General features: G+C 43.6%; 1 protein-coding gene across 1 annotated transcript in view; it reads right to left on the reverse strand.

The window, feature by feature from the left end:
- Positions 1 to 13,107, reverse strand: part of LOC1273887 (cuticlin-4) — a 46,539-nt gene extending 33,432 nt beyond the window's left edge. Inside the window, exon 1 of the mRNA XM_061644638.1 lies at positions 12,647 to 13,107. The gene's annotated coding sequence lies outside the window, so the exon portion shown is untranslated. The remainder of the gene's footprint in view (positions 1 to 12,646) is intronic.
- Between the last annotated feature and the right edge of the window lie 5,671 nt (positions 13,108 to 18,778).

Consider the following 18,778-nt stretch of genomic DNA (forward strand, 5'->3'; position numbering starts at 1 on the left):
AGCCATGCTGTTAACGAAAAGCTACCACGCTGCCACCTTCCCCCCCGATGCCGCTGATTAGGCGAGTGCAGTGCAGAAAAATATCAATAACACGTGTGGCGGGGTAGAAATGTTGACCCGTACGCCCGTTTAAAGTGCAGCTCAAAGAGGGTGCGTGATGTCGATCGGTACGATCAGTCATTACCATCTCGAAGTGTACAATAACGGGGATGACTTGACGGGGAAAAAAAGAAGAAGAAGAAAAAACCCGATAGTCCCGCTGACGCCATGACAAGTGTATCCAGCCCACTTAAATGAGAGATTCCTCAGCCCACTCGATCGGGGAGAAAGAAATCGCTTTTTGACACATTGGATTATGTTTGCCCATTAGAGGCCCGCCGTATGCCCAAATGCATTCACCCGACCTTCGACATCATCATCATCATCATTTGAAGCTGGCCAACAGACGCCAGCGCTCGAGATAGTTGGCTCGAACGATCAATTTTCAGCGTTGGGCTAGTACCAGCAACAAAAATCTGCTGTCCAACAAACACGCTTCGCGCTCACTTTCTTTCCGCCACGAGCTGCCACAAACCCATTACGGCTAAGTACCCACGGTCCACGGGGAGCACCAGGGTGGACACCAGCCAGCCCCGCTTGGCTTCAAGTTGACTCGTGACTCGGCAAAACGACCCACAGTGAAGCAACGGCCCCGTGTCCCTGTTCTGTCACTTCTAACACGAAAGCTACAACAAACAGCTGCTGCACCTCGGTGTTTTGGTACGTTGTTTTTTTTTTTTTTTGCTCGGTCAGTTGAGTTCCGTGCTCTCTCGCTCGTTCGCTTCCAATGAATGGCATTTGGTCTCGTGCCTGCTTAGTCCTCTCGCTCTGGGATGATGGACCCGGCTATAGGGACCCGCTGGCACACTGACGTGTACCTTCCCGGTGGGGACCTGTTTGCCCGAACCAACAGCACAGCGAATGGCAATGCGCAAAAGAGAAAACGCTTTTCCAGTCCGACGGTTCAATGAACCGAGAAAGAGAACGTGACTTCAATTCCGGGAGTTAACTATGCGCTATCTGGAAGTGCTGGAATCCGGACGGCTTGTGAGCCATGCAGACGGGACGCGGTACAATTTGTTGGCGAGGTTTTGTCATCTATTGATAATTGGAGAATGTCTTTGATTTTTAAAGAATTGCTACAATGTAGCGCCCATCCTAGCGTGCATTCTAAACGGTATTATCGATCAGTGTAAGAAGGCTGAATGAAGGTCGTTTAACAAGCGGATGCTTTTGAGGCTGAAACTAGATTTTGCGTATTTGGGTAGCATAAACTAAAAAAACTCTTCTTTTTCACAGTTCACAAGTTGATCAAGGTTTGATCTTTACACCAAAAATCTCGACATCTTTCTTCTGAGTTATAGTTGAACGAAGATCTCTCTTGAACTCCGAAATCTCGATCTAACTTTTCATTGAACAAAAGCCTTTTAAAAACTATCGATAAAAGCTGTCAATATTTCAAGAGTGTTCCATTGGAACCAGTATTAGAACCGACCCCAACCTACCCGATCATCTAAGCTGACAAAACAAAACGTCCCCTTTGTTCGTGGTCATGGACGCACTCTAACAGCTGAAAGCAAGCCGACGTTTATCAATCCCTATACTTGTCATCCCAAGATCAATGCTCTCCTTGCCCATTCTCTGCTCTCTTACAACTGGCTGGCATCAGAATGGCTTTCCCAAAAAGTGAGAGTTAATAAAATAATTGCCAGATTAAGCGGGTGTGAAACTGATACGCGGCATTCTAATGAAGATATTCGTTCCGATGCGTGCCCGGTCGTGATTTGCTTTTCTGATTCCACTTTATGGCTCCCTGTCACATTCCATTCGGGTGTACGGAAGGGCACCGAAGCGTTCGTTTACGTTAAACATCCAACTACCAAATGCGAGAGAATGATATCAGGCAATAGATATGACCACAATGGACGGCTTCAAAAACGGTTCGAACCCTTCCAAAAGCATCTAGCTTTGTTGCATAGAATCGGGATTTGTTTCTCTTGTTTCTCTTGGAAAAGGGCCATAAATTTGTTGCATACTGTTTTAATCTTCTTTCCTAATCCATTTTAGGCAATGCTACTAAAATGAATAAATTGCGTTTAGTTGTACAATCTTGTGTGGAATTTCATTTCAAATCTTATCGCTCATCAACCGGTCAATGCTCCAGCATTAGCGACCCGCCGTAGGATGATAGCTCGTTCTCCGTCGCGGATGTGACTGACCTTTCTTAACACAAAATACAAACCCTTCCGTACACTCACTGCCCTAGTTAATCCTCGTACTTTCAACACCTCGACCTAAACGAAGGTGAAAAATTAACCAAATCGAATGAGAAATGAGAAGCAATTTCAAGGCACGATTGCTTTATTGCATTGGCCTTCAGAGGAACAACCTTCTTTGACGATCACAAATCGCCGTTGTTTGCGGTTCGAGAGATGGAGTAAACTAAGGACAATAACTCCCAAACGCCCTTGCTATGTTTCAAGGGTTTCTTTTTTTGTATTCTTTCTGTTCTATGGCACCATCCTCTGTGGAACGCAACGATAGAGATAGTTTGGAGAGCACCGTCAGATGAACAAATTGGTAAATAGGATAGTAAGTTACTCGGTAATGCGCTTTAATCACATACTTCACCTTGAACCTGAGAGATTAACGTCCATGGAATGGGATTTGGTATCTCGAGACTGTTCTCCGGCTCGGGGAAAGCTGAGCGTAGAAGCGTTGTAATTATGCGCGAGTTTATTAGTTTCTCCAAGCGGCACTGTTAATGATAGACTTCAATCGTTCATTGTACCGCTGAGAAATGCGCTGAGCTTCAACCTTATATCGTGTTCTAGTAGAACGCGATGAGTGGTTTTGTTTAAAGTTAAAACAAAATCATTGGTGTTTTAAAATGTTAATAAAATATGTTGAATGACAATGCTGAAAAATATTGCATTCAATTAATTTCTATAAAGACAACTGCCGCCAACAAATGACGGGTTAAGAAATAATTTCATACATCCTCTATCATTAATTTGTTCTGATATCAGTGCTCTTTAATTTATCATTAATTCCACACCCTACAAAAGCTCTGACCCTGGCAGGGAACCTGCCTAATTTAATCCCAGTGCGATAGGAAACGTTCTACCGTATCTTGAGAAAAAAATAAATTTCTTCTGCCGGGAAAAGTAAACAACTTTCGTTTTCTACACCCATCTGTCTCTCACCATGGGACCAAACGCTCTTAGTGACCGCTGGCATATCAGGGTGCTGCTCTCTGTTGCTTCCCACTGGACAGGTGAAGTGATGCTGTTCTAACTCTAATTTGTTGCGTTTTACCCCTTAGTTCCTTTCCATTGCATCTGGTAGGCCAAATCAAACGGCCTCTCTCTCGATTGATTGATTTACGATTGTGTTCCGTTTTCGATCGCTGAGCTGAAGGGCCTTCGAAAAGCAATCAAAAGTGGCTCCCACCCTCCGTGCATTTAATCGAGCTCACCGCTCTTTTGGGTCTGATTTTATTCTGATTGATCAGTTGCTAGCGTGCATATCAGCAACAGAGTGGCAAGAAGATAAGATTTCAAACAAATTCTTCCAACGTTATCTAATCGATCTAGTAACGGATGACGTTTGGCTTCGGTCCTGGTTTATCAATTTGAGCTATTACAGTGAAGAACAAAGTCTCCTGCTACGATTCGATTCCAGCCGTCTGAGATTTATGACTCCTACAAAGAAGCTCCCACCAATTACCTCAACCAGAATGTGCACTCCCGTTTGTGGTCCAGCAGTTTTGTTTTACCACGGGCTCTCCACTGCAACCCCACCGTTTTCTTCAGTTTATTACCTAGAACGAGTAAAAAGAAAATACCTATAAGAATCATGTACAAGGCAGGGAAAGTAAGCAGTTACGCTTTCGCTTTCATTCGAGTAGTTCAGCGAAAGAGGGGGCAGTAAATGATCGGAATCGAGTTTTGGTTTTTACGATCCACAGTACGGCATTGTTTTTTATGGCTCTACCCCAATAGTCAAATATTATGCTAAACGTAAGCTGAAAACATGCTTGCTGGGTATTTTTGGGTGTGCAATAAAACCATTCAATACTTGAATTTTCATGGCACGATTTTATTGGCTTTGATATGGAATCAAACATAACAAGCATTCGCTGCCGTTAAGATGATTTCTACTGAGAGATGCTCATGTGACGTTGCTATTTATAACTATATTATGCAGAGACTAGTTTCAATCGGTTTGGTTAGTGTGAATAATCGAAATAGCTGTCAACTTTCGTTTTCATTGAATTTATTTCTGTATTGTAGTGTCTTCTTACTTCCCTCACTTCTATGCATCCCGATGGTATTTAGTCATCCATTAGTCTTGCCAATCAAATTGTTGTAAATTGATGAGTAATGTTCACATGCAATCGAACGATTGCGGTCGACAGAAACACTAGGCGGGAAAGAAGTGGTAAGCAAAGGAAATGACGTTCTCCATTCTCAAACGATTTAAATTCACACCACTTTAGCGGAGCATTTGTACCAAGGGTGTCAAGTACAGGGAGTGAACTTTCACTGCCAAACGAAGCAAGTGAACAGGAACACGAACGCTCCTACACTTTCAAATCGATCGTCCAATGCAAGCAAACTGGATCATCTCACCGCACTCGATTGAGTGGAAAATTATATCAATAACCCCGATGAGGATCACGCAGTCATCACTCCACTCTAATGGTCGCCCGTCACGCGCTTCCTCATGGGGCGAACGTTTGGCACATTCGCTGTCACATGGATGAGGCTGCGCATTTTCCGAAACGCGAAACGCTTTCTCCGCACGTGTCACGACCAGCGTTCGATTTGGCGCCTACAACACCGTCCCGCTATGTTTCTGCATTCTTCTTTTTTTCTACGAGTGGTGTGACAATTTGTTTCGTCACCTGATTTAAGTATCCATCGAAAAAGTGGCACGAAATGCACAAGCAAAAGTGACATCACAATGGGTTTCTTTATAGCCAAATGAAATCGAGGGATAGAAACACTCACAACAAAGCGGTTCTCTTTAAACCGCAAAATCCAAAGACATCGATGAACAAGACAACCTGATCATTGTACAAAATCGAACAATCGAAAGATTTCAATGCTAGCGATGAACCTTGCCTTGCCGCAGTCATGTATACCCCAAAACATGATCGCACATGGCTCTAATAACTGGTTTCGATTTGATCGAAAGTAAAAATTGCTAAACACTGAGATCATTGCCGCGCGTTTGCAGCTTTCGATCCTTAATGGCTGATGTGTCTCGCTGAGCAGCAGGATCATTTACAGCATTTTGTGAAAGCTATGATAATTGTTATTCGAAAACAAAATTTCATTTCAAGTCGTTAGCATAATTGACCATTTGTAGCCGGTAAGAAGCTTGGTAGATTATCATATGAAAAGAGCTGGTGTAATTTGTCCGCTGAAAGTGAATTTTCGATCGATTTCGTTGAGATGAAACACGATCATTACAAATATTTTTTTTCTTTCTTTTTTTACTTTCTCCAATATGTTCGATTCGCTAGCATTAAATTTCATATATTGAGGCAAGTAATCAACACCAACGTGTGATGCAGTATCGTTGGAATAATAAATACTCGGACAGTAGCAAATCCATGAACCAAATTATGTTTGTGTGTTTCCCCTCATAGACGAACAAAAGGCGGCGCAAAACAATCGATTGATTAATTTGTTCTTTCGAACCGTGCCTCCCGGTAGATTGTTGCCCGGTTGCTTCGGAAGGTATTGAAAATGGAGCAATTTGTAAACGTGCTACCGGTACGCCGGATGGGAAGTGAGCAATTATAGCCAATCGGTTATGAATTGAATTGTAACGAAGATTAATGTTTGTACCACCCAAGAGAACAGTAAAGAAAATGAATCTGTTTTTGGCCCGTTTAGGCGTAACACATCCTTAAAGTCTTAAAAATATCATGATTTGTTTCAAATAGATTTAAGCTAGTTTTATTTATTAGAAACTAACACATGAAGCTATGAAAAAGAAAAACAAAACCTTATCCATACTATCTGTTTATGATTACTACACCGCACAAACAAATCACCAACTGCTAAATCACTCTGCTGCAATGTGTTATCACCCTCCAAACCATCGGCGCCAAGCATCAAAAGTAATGGACTTCACGGAAAACCCATCCAAAAACGGTACCCGCACACAATTCAGGGCGCTTTCTCACTGATCATCAGTGATCGCGCTGTTTCGGCTCTGGTTGCACCGCGGATCGCGTCTGCCATTAGCCAGTTAGTCGATTGAATTGCCGATTCAACGAATGTGTGCGTTAGTTCCACCACGTGCACACGCTCAAGTGCAGTTATATAAAGCATCACGAGAGAATAGAGACCGGCGGTCCGGCCACTAATCTGCAGGGTTTGCTGTGGCAAACCATTACTGTTGGGTTAATTAAGTTTAATAAATAGAGGGTAGAGCACCATCAAAAAAAAACCAGGCAAGCAAAAGCCATTAAAGTGAACAGCTTAAGGCAACGGCCCACAGACGATAAATGTTACGGAGCAGAGTGTCGGATGATACTACTGACCCGGTTTACCAATTGTGAAGTCTGTAATAGAACATTCCAAAATTAAACAATTGATTTTAAAAACAGTTGCTTATCCGTCAACTGAGACATGTTTTCACATCAAATGGCAATTTATTTGGATGCACGAATAACATAAAATAACCATCAATAAACTGTTAAATGAGTTGTTTTATTATCATTATGTTTTGTGTTAAGTAAAGAGAACAAGAATCATTAATTTTAGGAATTATTCAATTATCATTGTCATTATCATTTATCAGGAATTATCATTGTATTTTAGGAATTTATTACATTTAAAAAAAAATCTATATACTTCTGCTATTTTCTTTATAAAAAAACTTCTCAACTTGCTGTACTACAAGTCTAACCGAATAGGTGAGTTTATTATCCACCCCCTGACCACAAACCTTCAATTATTCACTTTGAGCATATGATTTTCCCTACGTTTCTACGAGCCCTCACTCTACGCTGTCGACCCTACTACCGTGAACAATGATTTCTTTTTGTGTGCCTCGTTCACTTTTAAACCGCCCCCATACGACACGATCTGCTCTGGTTGCAAAAAAGTGCAATACAGTACAATCGTACACTCGGGCCGTCTGCTTCATCGCTGCACGGCCGTGCCGGGTAAAGTGAAAGTTATTTTGCATTCCCCTCAATGCTCCACATTGCCCGCCCAGCACACAGCTTCCCGTCGGTCTACGGTCGACTTCGTTTAGCTTCGTTCCTGCTACCCTCTCTCTCTGTCTCTCGCGCTGCAGTAACGGAACAAAACCCAGTGCCCAGTGCCGGTTATTAGTAGGCGGAGGGAAAAGAAAACTCTCCGAACCGGAACTTGCCAGTTAAGGCAACAGAAACAGAATCAAAAACACCAGCACATGGATGTTTATTAAAGGAACACGAATCATGCATCAAGAGATCGATGGCGTCACTCGGCCAGAGGGAAGTGTTTGGTGCTTCCTCACGCGGCATTTTGTGACTAAGTTGCAACTGGAGTCGACGTGCGGAAACATCAACCTTCAGCAGCAAAAATAACAATATCGTGGGTGCTAAGTATTACACTTTCTCCCGTACGGAAGCCCATACACAAACGTTCCGGTAGTACTACTCATGTAGCACGATGAATGTCAAACGTTCGACCGGTGTTTGCAGAGAATTATTAGCCGACCAAGCAAGCAAATATGACCGTTTCTTTTTGACGCTTTTCAAGGGCCAATCGTTGCTCACGATCGCCATCAACGTCTAGCCCCAGCATCGACCTTTCCGGTGGATATGTTGCAATTTTATTACAGCCCGTTCCTCGGATTTTCTTGTTCGCCTCAAACCACAAACCATTCCTGCTGGTGTGCCTGGTAGCGAGTACACCGTGTACCAGAAAGCGAAAGTACCATAAAAATACACCCCACAACCGAACCGGATGCATGCCATGGGTGATGGATCTACAGCAGTTGCCAGAACACGAAACGAATCTCGAAAGCGTGCGGTGGAAACCCGAGAAGAGCGTGTGAGGTCGGTTTGCTCTCGCCCCTCCTTTCTTTTGCTTTGCTTCTTTCGTTGGGGTTCGTTGCTTAACTGCTAGAATACAGTTTCACTTTCCTCCCGGCTGGGGAGCCGTGTTTGGCTATGCTGTGGTGTTTGGCTGTGGCTGTGTAGGTGTGCAACTGGTAGTACTTTTCTTTGCCGTTTTATTTTTGCGTTTCGTCTCGTTTACGGAGTCCCGGATTTCCTTTCATCATCGTTCCTCCAGACCGACGTAATATTTGGTTGCGTTTTCTTTCTCGCTTGTTGGTTTTCTGAGGTCTAGCAAAGGGTTTCTGCTTTGCTGCCGAAGAACAGTAGTGGTGAGAACTACCAGTGGTTGTAAAGCATGGAACGAGTAGCCTTGAAGGTAAGGGAAAAGTGAAAGCTTCGCACCACAAACGATTGACATGGTAAGAACATAAAGATAACGTTGATACAGAAATAGCTTCGGTGAGCCAAATGTTGGTTGCGATACTAAAGTTTTTAAAACTGCAGTATCTATCTCAAATAGTGTTAAATCGTATATCAATCCTATCATTGCCAGCCCTAACGCAAAAGGCCCTCATCGTTGACTACCACACAAAGCATGGGGTAGTTCCTTGTCTTATTTTGCTTTCTTTTTTCTCACCACCTGACCACAACACTACCATTAATTTGGAAACGAAGCGGAAGATAAGAATTTATTAGAGTGCATCAGCCTTCCGGGCACTGTTAGCACGTTGCGTACGGGAAAGTCAAGGCACGTCGACGTTCAGCCCTTCGGGGTCTATAAGTATCGAACAATTTTCCAACCAACGGTAAGAATTGATTGAAACAATCGAATCAAACCATGCCACCGTGAACCGAATCCCGACCACGATCGCATTTCCTATTAACACGTAGGTGTGGAAATTAACCCCTCTGTTGTGCTGTTGGTCAACGTTGAGTTTTCTTTTTTTTTTTTGGCGGCTACATTTTCAACCCATTTCCTTCATTCTCGGGCTCGAATATCGAAAGGTCACGAGAAAGGTTTCGTTCCGATGCGAAGGGAATTGTTACATGGTAAGGTAAAGGAACGAATCAACACCAATATGGTTGAATGGTGTTTTGTTAGTATTGCCAGAAATGGAAGTGAATGAACATTAAACTCACAACCAACAAATGAACCACAAAATCGGTAACCATTTGGATGAGCAAAAGAACAAAAAACCAGTTTTACCAAAAAGTTTCAATGAAGATTGGAAAATGACATCGCTGGTATAAAATTTAAAATAACTCAATTACTATGTGTACTCTGCCAGAAGTAAACAAAGCTATAAGTTTTAATTGCAAATACCAATCGCTAAATATTAGTTGTAGTAAATAAAATAGATAGTTGTAAATAGATAGTTGCTAAATAGATAGTTGTAAACATTGGCAAAAAATGTAATATGAATAAAAAAAGGGCTTGTAAACTCATTATTACGAACGATTAAAAATGCTACGTTTCGTCTTCTTCATAGCTGAAGGTCTTCGATTCATTAAATTTTACGAGCTGGAAACCATGCGCTGGTTTGGATGCGCACAGTAAAAAGATGAAATAAATGATGTACAAGAAATTGTGCACAGTAGGTGGAGAGTGTTTATCAAGGTCAGTTTGTGCGTAATGAAAACGTTTTAACCATTTCTTTTTTTGGCAGTGTGGAATAAAATGAAATTGTTATCTACCTATAGTTTGTATCACACCCCTAGAATCAATTTAAATCGCGGTACATTTAACACATTTTATGAAATAGTTTGGTGAGCTATGATATTGAGTTTGATCTCCCACTTCCTCAAACCTTTCCAACAAGAAAATCATTATGAATGAAATTTTATCTTCAACAATACTTGAACATTGGAGAAAACAGTGTCATATTCATCATCCATCATGCACCGTTGGCACATGGGAACGAACGAGTGTTGTCAAGGTACCCTTGTTGAAAATGTTAAACAGAGAAGAGGAAAAACACAATCTAAATGCCATAAACGATCATAACTCATTAGCATAGATTTTCTTTCCCTCCTACCCCCACAAATAATTTATTTTTGTGTTGTTTTTCCTCCGCTCAAATGGACCAGCAAGCTCTATTTGAAAATGCTCCTGTTTTCGTAAATCAAATACACTACAAAAGACTTCAATGCCGTTGATCGACTTTCAAGTGACGAACCTGCGGGCGGAAGATAAATGACCATCAACCGGTGGTTCCCTGTTGCTGATCCGTTATATTTTCCCTCGCTGTGGTATTCAGTCACGATGTGGTAGGATAGGGTTTCCAAATGAAATTGACACTGCTTAATCGTTTGACCAGGCTAAAGGCCACCTAAATCTATGTATCCAGCAACCTTCGAAGATTGTAAAAACTAGGCCAAAGGTGAAGGTTTTTGTTGATCGTATTGGTTCCGCATGTTATGCAGTTGTTGTTTTCGTTTCTCTTGTAAATACATGACAATGCTGCCATGCCCCGTAGTTGTAGGATTTCTGTAAGCGAAACCCTATTTTGTTTTTTGACATCGCATACGACTATTCCAACCCGTTTGAAAACCATTCAAAACACTATTAATCATCGAAAAGGGTTGTACTTGATATAATCCAATCCGATCTTTACAAACATTTCTCTTCAGCTATAGTATGAGGACAGTCAGTATTGTGTTAATTGAATGTAGTCCCTTTGCTTTCTTAATCGTACGCTTCGTATTAAATACATCGCAACAGACGGTACGACATCACCAGGAACAGAAAATGATGATTGCAAAAGAAACTCCTTTGCTGCCTCATTGGGCAAATTATTTATTTCACTTTCTTTTTACTTGTTTTTTTTTTGCAATTTCATCCGCTATCATTCATTTGTCATTAAAATCAGAACCACAATCAGCTGATTGGTGCCCATGTGTTTCTCACTGAACCACCCATTACATGCGATAAGCCGGCAATGCGCAAGACATCGCGCAAAAGAAAAATAATAAACCAACCAACCGTCTTGTTCACTTAATTAAACGCTTTCCTCGTCCAGCTTATCGAAAGTGACACGGAACCGCAACACGCCCCAAACCCGGAATCATAAACTGCGCTAAATTATGTTATTGTAATTTTGGCCTACTTCGATGCGGTTGGAGGCTTTGCAAAAATTGCAACGCAAATTGCAATGACAAACGCATGCACACGGGCTGTTGCACATTGTTGCAAGTGCGTTTTTTTTTTCGTTCAACCAGCTTTCTGGGTTTTTTTCATTTGCTTTGCTATCTACCTCCTCGATCGTCGTTTAAACGAGACGCAGCGTCCGGTTCGTATGTTGCGGTTGGAATGGCAGGTAATTGGAGAAGAAAGGGGTTGCAAAATGAGTGTGGAAAATTTTACGTACTTTCTTCTCGCTTTGGCTACGAGCACCAACCAGCGGTGGGGTTCGTCTCTTCAACCACAAACAAAAGACACTACTCGCAAGATGCAAAGAATGCGGCAGCGTTGGTGTAGTTTTGAGCAAAGAGAAACAGAAAGTGAATCTAGATCGTTGGTTCGTTTGCACCAAAGTACCGATCGCAAAGCAAGCTCTCAAGCACTGTCACGATGCATCATCAAGTGCCGAGGTGTAGGGGAGGAGAGGCGACTTGACGGCGTACACAATACCCAGCTGAAGGGTGAGGATGCGGTTGTAATTTAATCCAATCTCTCTCGCTCCCCGCTGAAAGAACCGCTGGGAACGGAGCGAAGACAGGCAAACGGGATTAAAACTCTCGCTCGGGTGACGTGTGGCGTTGACTTTTCTCCCCCAAGCGTAGGGCAACGGAGAGAAGAAGAAAAGGTTCCGCGCACGCTCTTGTTCCGTCAAAATCCTTCGAAACAAAAGTCAATCATCGTCGGCCGGTGCGCAATGAGTGGGAGCAAAACAAAGCCGCCCAATTCGCCGTACTGGTGCATTTCCCAATCCCGTCACCACCAGTGGCAGTGCGTGATCTGCATCCGACACGAGCGTTATTAGTTTGGATAGCTTTATTTCGGAGGGGGTAAAGGGGGCGCGTATGCAGAACAACTCGGCAGTGAAAGTAGCGCCATGCGACGATGCTGTGTTAAAATCGTGCAACCATTACTGTTGCACCTTGTTCCCAGCGGTGGAAATGCGAAACGGTGATTCAACGAAATGGGTAGGTTTCCTTTCGATCGCTTTGCATCGCCGTAGCCCACAGCCCACATAATTGGAGCACCTTGATAGCACGCATAAACGCAACACCAACACAATCACGCACACACTAGCACATGTAAAGCAATTGCACTTTTTTAATGTAGGCATTAATTTCCGGCTGTATCAGGGTGGAGTGGGATCGCTGGCCCGTCAGATTAAAATCACACGAACTGATCAGACAGTTTCATTTTCGCTCAATCCTCCAATCACGTGGCTTTCGATCGATCCGATAATCAGATTAACTTTCTTGCGTCTTGGATTTTAATTATGAAGCATGCTTTTTTGTTTGTTTTAAAACTAAACTAGACGCCAGTTCAGCTTCCTACACCTCCAGGCAGTCTTCCCTTACCTGTTGTTAGCTGCCAACAGGCTTGCAAGCTGCCGGATATTGATTCACGTTTGCAGATTTGTCTCCGATCACTCAATCACACATACACACACACGCGAGCACACAGCCCAGCTCACTCAGCGGAAAAGTGTATTCTTACGAATTCGTACACTAATAATACGCGATAGCTTTCACTTTCGGGTTTCAGATTGAACCCCTTTTTGCATTCGCACTGCAGGGTCACTTCTTCACTTCGGTTCACCAATGTCGAAACCAATCTCGAACGAAATGCACCAGTTTCTTTTATTTTGTGATCAATCTTTCTCCACTGCTTATCACACTATCACACCGTCTTCGCATCCACTAGCTCAACGCACCTGCGTGCTGCATTCAGAGAATGAAAAACAAAAGCAGTTCGCTCCTATCCAGCGGGAGCCGTACGGTGTGCACTCGCATAGACGCTCGGTATGGCAATAACGCCGGCAAACGGTCTGCCCGGCGATTTTATATGACGTGAAAGTTGTGGCCCTGCGCCACCGCGACTCACCTCTAAGCGAGCGCCCTCTAGCGGCAATACAGGCGAAAGAGAGAAGCACACTACGCAGGGGATAGTCGATTGCGCACGCTCGGGTTTTTTTTTCTCTTGGTTTTGGTTCGGTGGTGCGTGTCGTGCTGCAACTACTGTCTATTGCTGTTGCTGGTGGTGGTGCTGGTGCTGCTGCTTCTTCTTTCATAGAGTGTGCGTCACTCACTCAACTGACACACTGAACCGACGCTCCTGCTCTGCACACTTTGCCAAAGATAGCGGGTTGAACGACGGCTGCTTTCGCTTTCATGCCATGCGCGTTTGTGCTCACGTTTGTTGTTGTCTTGTGTCCACCAATCACCCCCTCTCCCCCGGAATGACGTCAGAGGGCTGGCGTCGGGGGTGTATATCGGGTCAATCTGCTGCCCACCAGTGGTCGGTGAATCAACTGGCCATCGCCGCTCGCGTCCTTGAGTGTTGGGGCCTGCCCAGCCTGAACGATTTCCGTTTTCCAGCCAGCGCTAATACGCGTCAGTGGACCAAATGCAGATGTAGTTTCTTAATTTCACTCGGCCGTATCACTGCCACGCAATGCTTATGGCAAGGGGAATAATTGAAGGCGGATTCGCACAGCACGTCAGCACAAATCCGGGTTATGTAACGCGGCTGTACCGTGGGGCATGTTTGTGCATTCCATGCCGGTAGTGGGTAGTCGATGACTAAGCGGGAACAACGGTGTCCTGAAAGCACAACACCGCCGCTTTCGCAACACGCCGCTGTGAGTAATTTCGATGTGTGATCAAATAGATTATTTGACTGCTGGTACTGTGTCACGTTCACGCTTAAAGAAATTTGTTTTAAACATCAAATCCTATCCCATTAATGCATATCTTCGCAATTATCTGCTCAAAACTGAAAGTATCGAGGAACACTATGTTTTATATTTTACAATCTGTCCTCAATTTCTGAGTTTTGAAAAAAAACATTAATTAGTCACTGGACGAAACAACATTCGGAGCGATTGTGATAAATATGTAACGTTTTGTGATATGCTCGCCGTTACGCCCTGTTACGCCCCCCCTAGGCGCAGGTGGATAATGTACACTCGAGCCCACTGGAACGTGAGGTGACATATCATTATATCACACACCATTATCAGACGGTAGCACAATCGTTACACCCAGATCATTGGACCAGAAGTTTCGCAAAGCGAAAGACATCACCAACTAGGAAAACACCGTGAAAATGGCTGCTAAATGGCCAAATGTTGCAATGCAATATGGCTTTGCTCATCGTTTTTAAAGCTGATTTTATTAATAACTTGTAGACGGTGGGTGCTTTAACAATATCAAGGATTGGGAAATGCGCGTTTGATGGTGGAAATTTAAAAGCTGTTTTCCTTATCTTACCTTACAGGGGTTTTCAGCGGTTCTTATAGTTGTGGGACACTTTATTGATTATTTCTTACGGATTCTTACGGAAAATGAAATGCATGTGATGGGAATTGGATTTCACAGCACCATTTCACCAGAAATTCAATGAGAATTTCTAAGGAACCTGTCCAAAAAAGGTGTCATCGAGTCCAATTCCCAACATATAAAGTTCACTGTCCATAACAAAATGTCAAGGAGGTGTCAAACAACTATGGGAACTCTTGAAAACCCCTTCATTTGAGATAATTAACTGAAATTTCTTGCATTGAAAATCTGAACAATTATTTTGTGGTTGAAATTTTTAAGTTTTATCGTTTAAATAATAGTTGGGAAATATGATTAAGCAATAACAGAAAATTTACGTTAATTTACGTTAATTTACTAAACAAACCATGTGCATTTATTCAATATTGTACAAATGTCTCGTGTGAACAGTTTCATTTTCCACCGACTATTTTTCACTTTCTCACTCTACTGTACGCTTCATTCTTCAAACAGACCGCAAAATGAAAGTGATGACCTAATTCTGGTTCCTGTCAGAGCGACGCATGCGACGGTGCGGGAACCAGGCAGCTACCGTCGGGTCGTTCGATCGTACGGAAAGCAGCAGTGAACAAAAAACAACAACGGTGAGCCCCCCCACACACAGGTGGCTGATGGCAGAATTCATTTGCATATTTGTTTACGTTCGACCGGCCTTCGGCCTCCTGCAGGCTTTTGCATATCAGTGGCGGTATTTAATTTTCCTTTGTTTTTGCTGCCTTTTTCGCTGCCGATTCAAGCTTCGCTGCGGCGCGGAAGATTCAAACATGCGAGCCGAAACGGAAACGGGACCGTCCAATTACATGGTTTTCTGCCATTTGCTTTCCATGCTTGCGTATCCTTGCGGTGAGTTGATCGCGAACATCGCTTTTGGCAGTGACAGCACTCGGGAAGGACGTTTCTGGGCAAATGCAGACAGGGGGTGAGGGGACTTAGCTTTTCCGTTCAATAAATCGCTGCAGGCTAACGCAGGGAGAGCGAGAGCGTTGAAGAAGATTTTTCGATGGCGATCAGAGGTGAAGATAGTCCACATGATCGATGGACGTTTAAAAGAGGTTGTTTGTATTTTTGTTGATGAAAATTGAGGCGATTTAAAAATCATGTAAAATAAGGTTGTTGTTTTTTTTCCTTTTACATCATCACGTGTGGTCTCTTTTACTGTTATTTTTGTCTTCACTTAAATTTTTCTTCCTTCCCTCGCATTTTCTGTGTTTTATGTATTATCCTATGTGTGAATTTAAAACATCACATCTTAGCAGATAGTGCAACACAAAAATCCAAAGGTTCAATCAACTGCTGGGATGTGACATTTTTCATGCACTCAAACTACATTTCAAACACACAAGATGAAAACATAAGCTGACAGAGAAAACGCCACTGCTATCGTTTGGGCTTATGGGCTTGTGCAGTGCCATCTTCTCACCGCGCCTCCAACCCCCTCAATAACGTACTTGGACATGCTCATTGCATCCCGGCCACAACGATACAGCCCGGTTCCATATCGCTCCATAAGTGCAAGTACATTGGCACACTACAGCCAATTCCGGCTGCATCCGTTGGTCGATGGCCGATAGGGAACGTTAATGAACCGGTTGCTCGTTTTCCGATACATTGGACGACATGCCAAGATTGCTATTATTATTAATATTATTATTATTATTATTATTATTGCCCGTCAACAAAAATGCATACATGCGATGGGAAGAAAAAGGGAAGAAAGGAAGCAATGGCGCTTTTCAAGCATTTCATAAAATGCCGAGGAAAGTTTCATTTTTGGTGCTTGGTGTAGGTTTGCGATTTTTTCCCCGCTTTAAGGAGATAATAGATTTCCTATTAGCTACAGATCTATAGCTCAATGGGAAGCAGTTGGATGGATCGATAACAAGGAATGCTTAAAAAATCGGGACTTTTAATGAAAATATGCCAGTTTAATAATGATATAGAGCCTTTACTGGTTCAAAGATTCTGTATTTGTTTTGTAATAATTATTGTACTGTAAAAAATATTCCATATATAAATATTCAAATAGCTATACAGCACAAAAAACAGTAATTATTAATATTACTCCTTAAGTAAACTTAAAACATACCTTGTCCCGCTTTATCGATCCGCTCAACTGGTAAACATCGCAATAAAGAACGATTAACGGTTGAAGGCGCCACACTCGTCGCGACAATCTTCAATGGTCGTAAAATTTCTTCCCCAAACCGATCAGTTCGATCCTTACCAGTGGCAACGGAGCTTTATGTTTCGGGCAAAATCTCCAATCTACATTTCGAGCCGCTCGAGAAGCTCGAAACGATCGCCTAGCTGCTGGACGGTTGCATTCAAACCTGATAAAAACCCGCTGCCAGCAGCCGGCAGTGGAAGCTGTATCAATAAAACCACCGACGCGAAAACGGAGAAAGTGTCTCAAACGGTTATTATTTTTCAAAACCCTCCCCCCACCCCCCCCCCCCCCCCGCTTTGCCTACCCAGCGATGCGGTTAACTGGAATGGGGCACGGAGGAAAACACAAAAATTGCACCAAGTGGTTTGTTAGTGATGCACCAGTTCATGCTCCTCCATCCGCCAGACGCTCGGACAGACGCTCGGTGCATGGCGGGCAACGTCCAGCTCCAGGAAGAACTGCCGCTGCTCCACAAGGCACTACTGCAACTACTGCAGCAGCATTGCAGGGGAAAAGTACACGAGCAGACGGACAGGGGGGCTCAACATATAACGCATCTGAAACTAATGCACTGCGGCTGGCGGTTGTGGGGCCAATTCGTTGCAGCTGCAGAATCACAGCCGAGCGCTAAAACCGTTCGCACGAAAGCGAAACGGAAATGGCAGGCGGAAGACTGGACCGCCGGGCACAAGGGATGCACATGCAACACACCCAGCGTCCATCGATCGCTGGCACAGTTCATTGACACAGTTTTGTCTTTTTGGTTTGCTACTTTTCTTTCGCGCTGCTTCACTTCACCTTCATGCTTCGCCCAAGGCTTTTTATTCGTTCATTCAATTCCATGTCGGGGGTGCATGCCGCTTAAAGCAAATAGAACGGGAGAGGGATGGTAGGGGCACCGACGACGCAAACCAGTGCACCAGCCGTACCATGTCAATGACCACGAAACGTGTCGCAAATGGTAAAATGCCATCGGACGTGTGAATGTAACAGACAAGTTCGGCAACGAGTTCGTGTTTTCCTTTCCGGCACGCAACCAATCGATAGGCCGATAGGGAACGGAGATAACAAATCGATCAAAATAATGCCTAGCGGTAAGAGAGCGAAGAGAGAATGGGGATGCATCTAATGCACTTTAGCTGTCGGACGTGTCCACGTGTCTTGAGTTCATCTTAATTCGCACCACTCCAGGAATAAATCAAATGTTGGCCGGCTCCAAACTTACACACCAGTCGGTTCGTCGCTTATACCGGCGCGGAGATTTATAGATTCATTTTTGCTCCCGTTCCGTTTCTCTTTACGTGCAGCCCAGCGAGCGAAGATAAAGCGCGTACGTCATCGTTTAACTGCACGTGATAAAGATCATTGCGCTGGGATTTTGCGAAAGATGAATGGATGGCCAAAAGGTGAATGCATTGCGCATGGTGAATATACGAGCGAAAGACATTGCGATGGACGCTTGTGATAAATGTTGTCTAGCCGTAGCGGGTGAGGTTGATTTACAACCATGACCATTAGGTTCCTTGGCACTCATTGCCGGTGTGACGCTGTGCAAAGAGTGTGTGTGTGTGTGCCGTTAGCGGAGCTTCTAATCGCTCCATGCAAGCAACACAAGATTTGCTCGGTACTTGATGCCCATCCTGTGTTTGGTGTGACCACATGCGGCATATATTTTAGTTCAACTTCAGCATTGATTGGTTGTTACAGTCCCAATATCTTTCACATTGAACCGGAAATGAAAAATAATATTAAACCACTTTCACACTGATTTTAAACCAATGTGACGCCATCGGCTGACGCACCGAGTGTCGTTTGGCGACGTGTGTCAGCTGAAAATTATGAATAACCTCAATATCGTTTTACATCCGCAGCGCTCCAAACCACAACAAACGGATCCACCAGTTGACTGTGACACCATTGTGAGTCATTTTATTTCTATTTCACAAAAAAGCGCATGAGCTGTGACGCCGCTGCGCTGTCAG

This window comes from Anopheles gambiae, chromosome 2 (assembly GCF_943734735.2).
Source record: "Anopheles gambiae chromosome 2, idAnoGambNW_F1_1, whole genome shotgun sequence".
Lineage (NCBI taxonomy): Eukaryota > Metazoa > Arthropoda > Insecta > Diptera > Culicidae > Anopheles > Anopheles gambiae.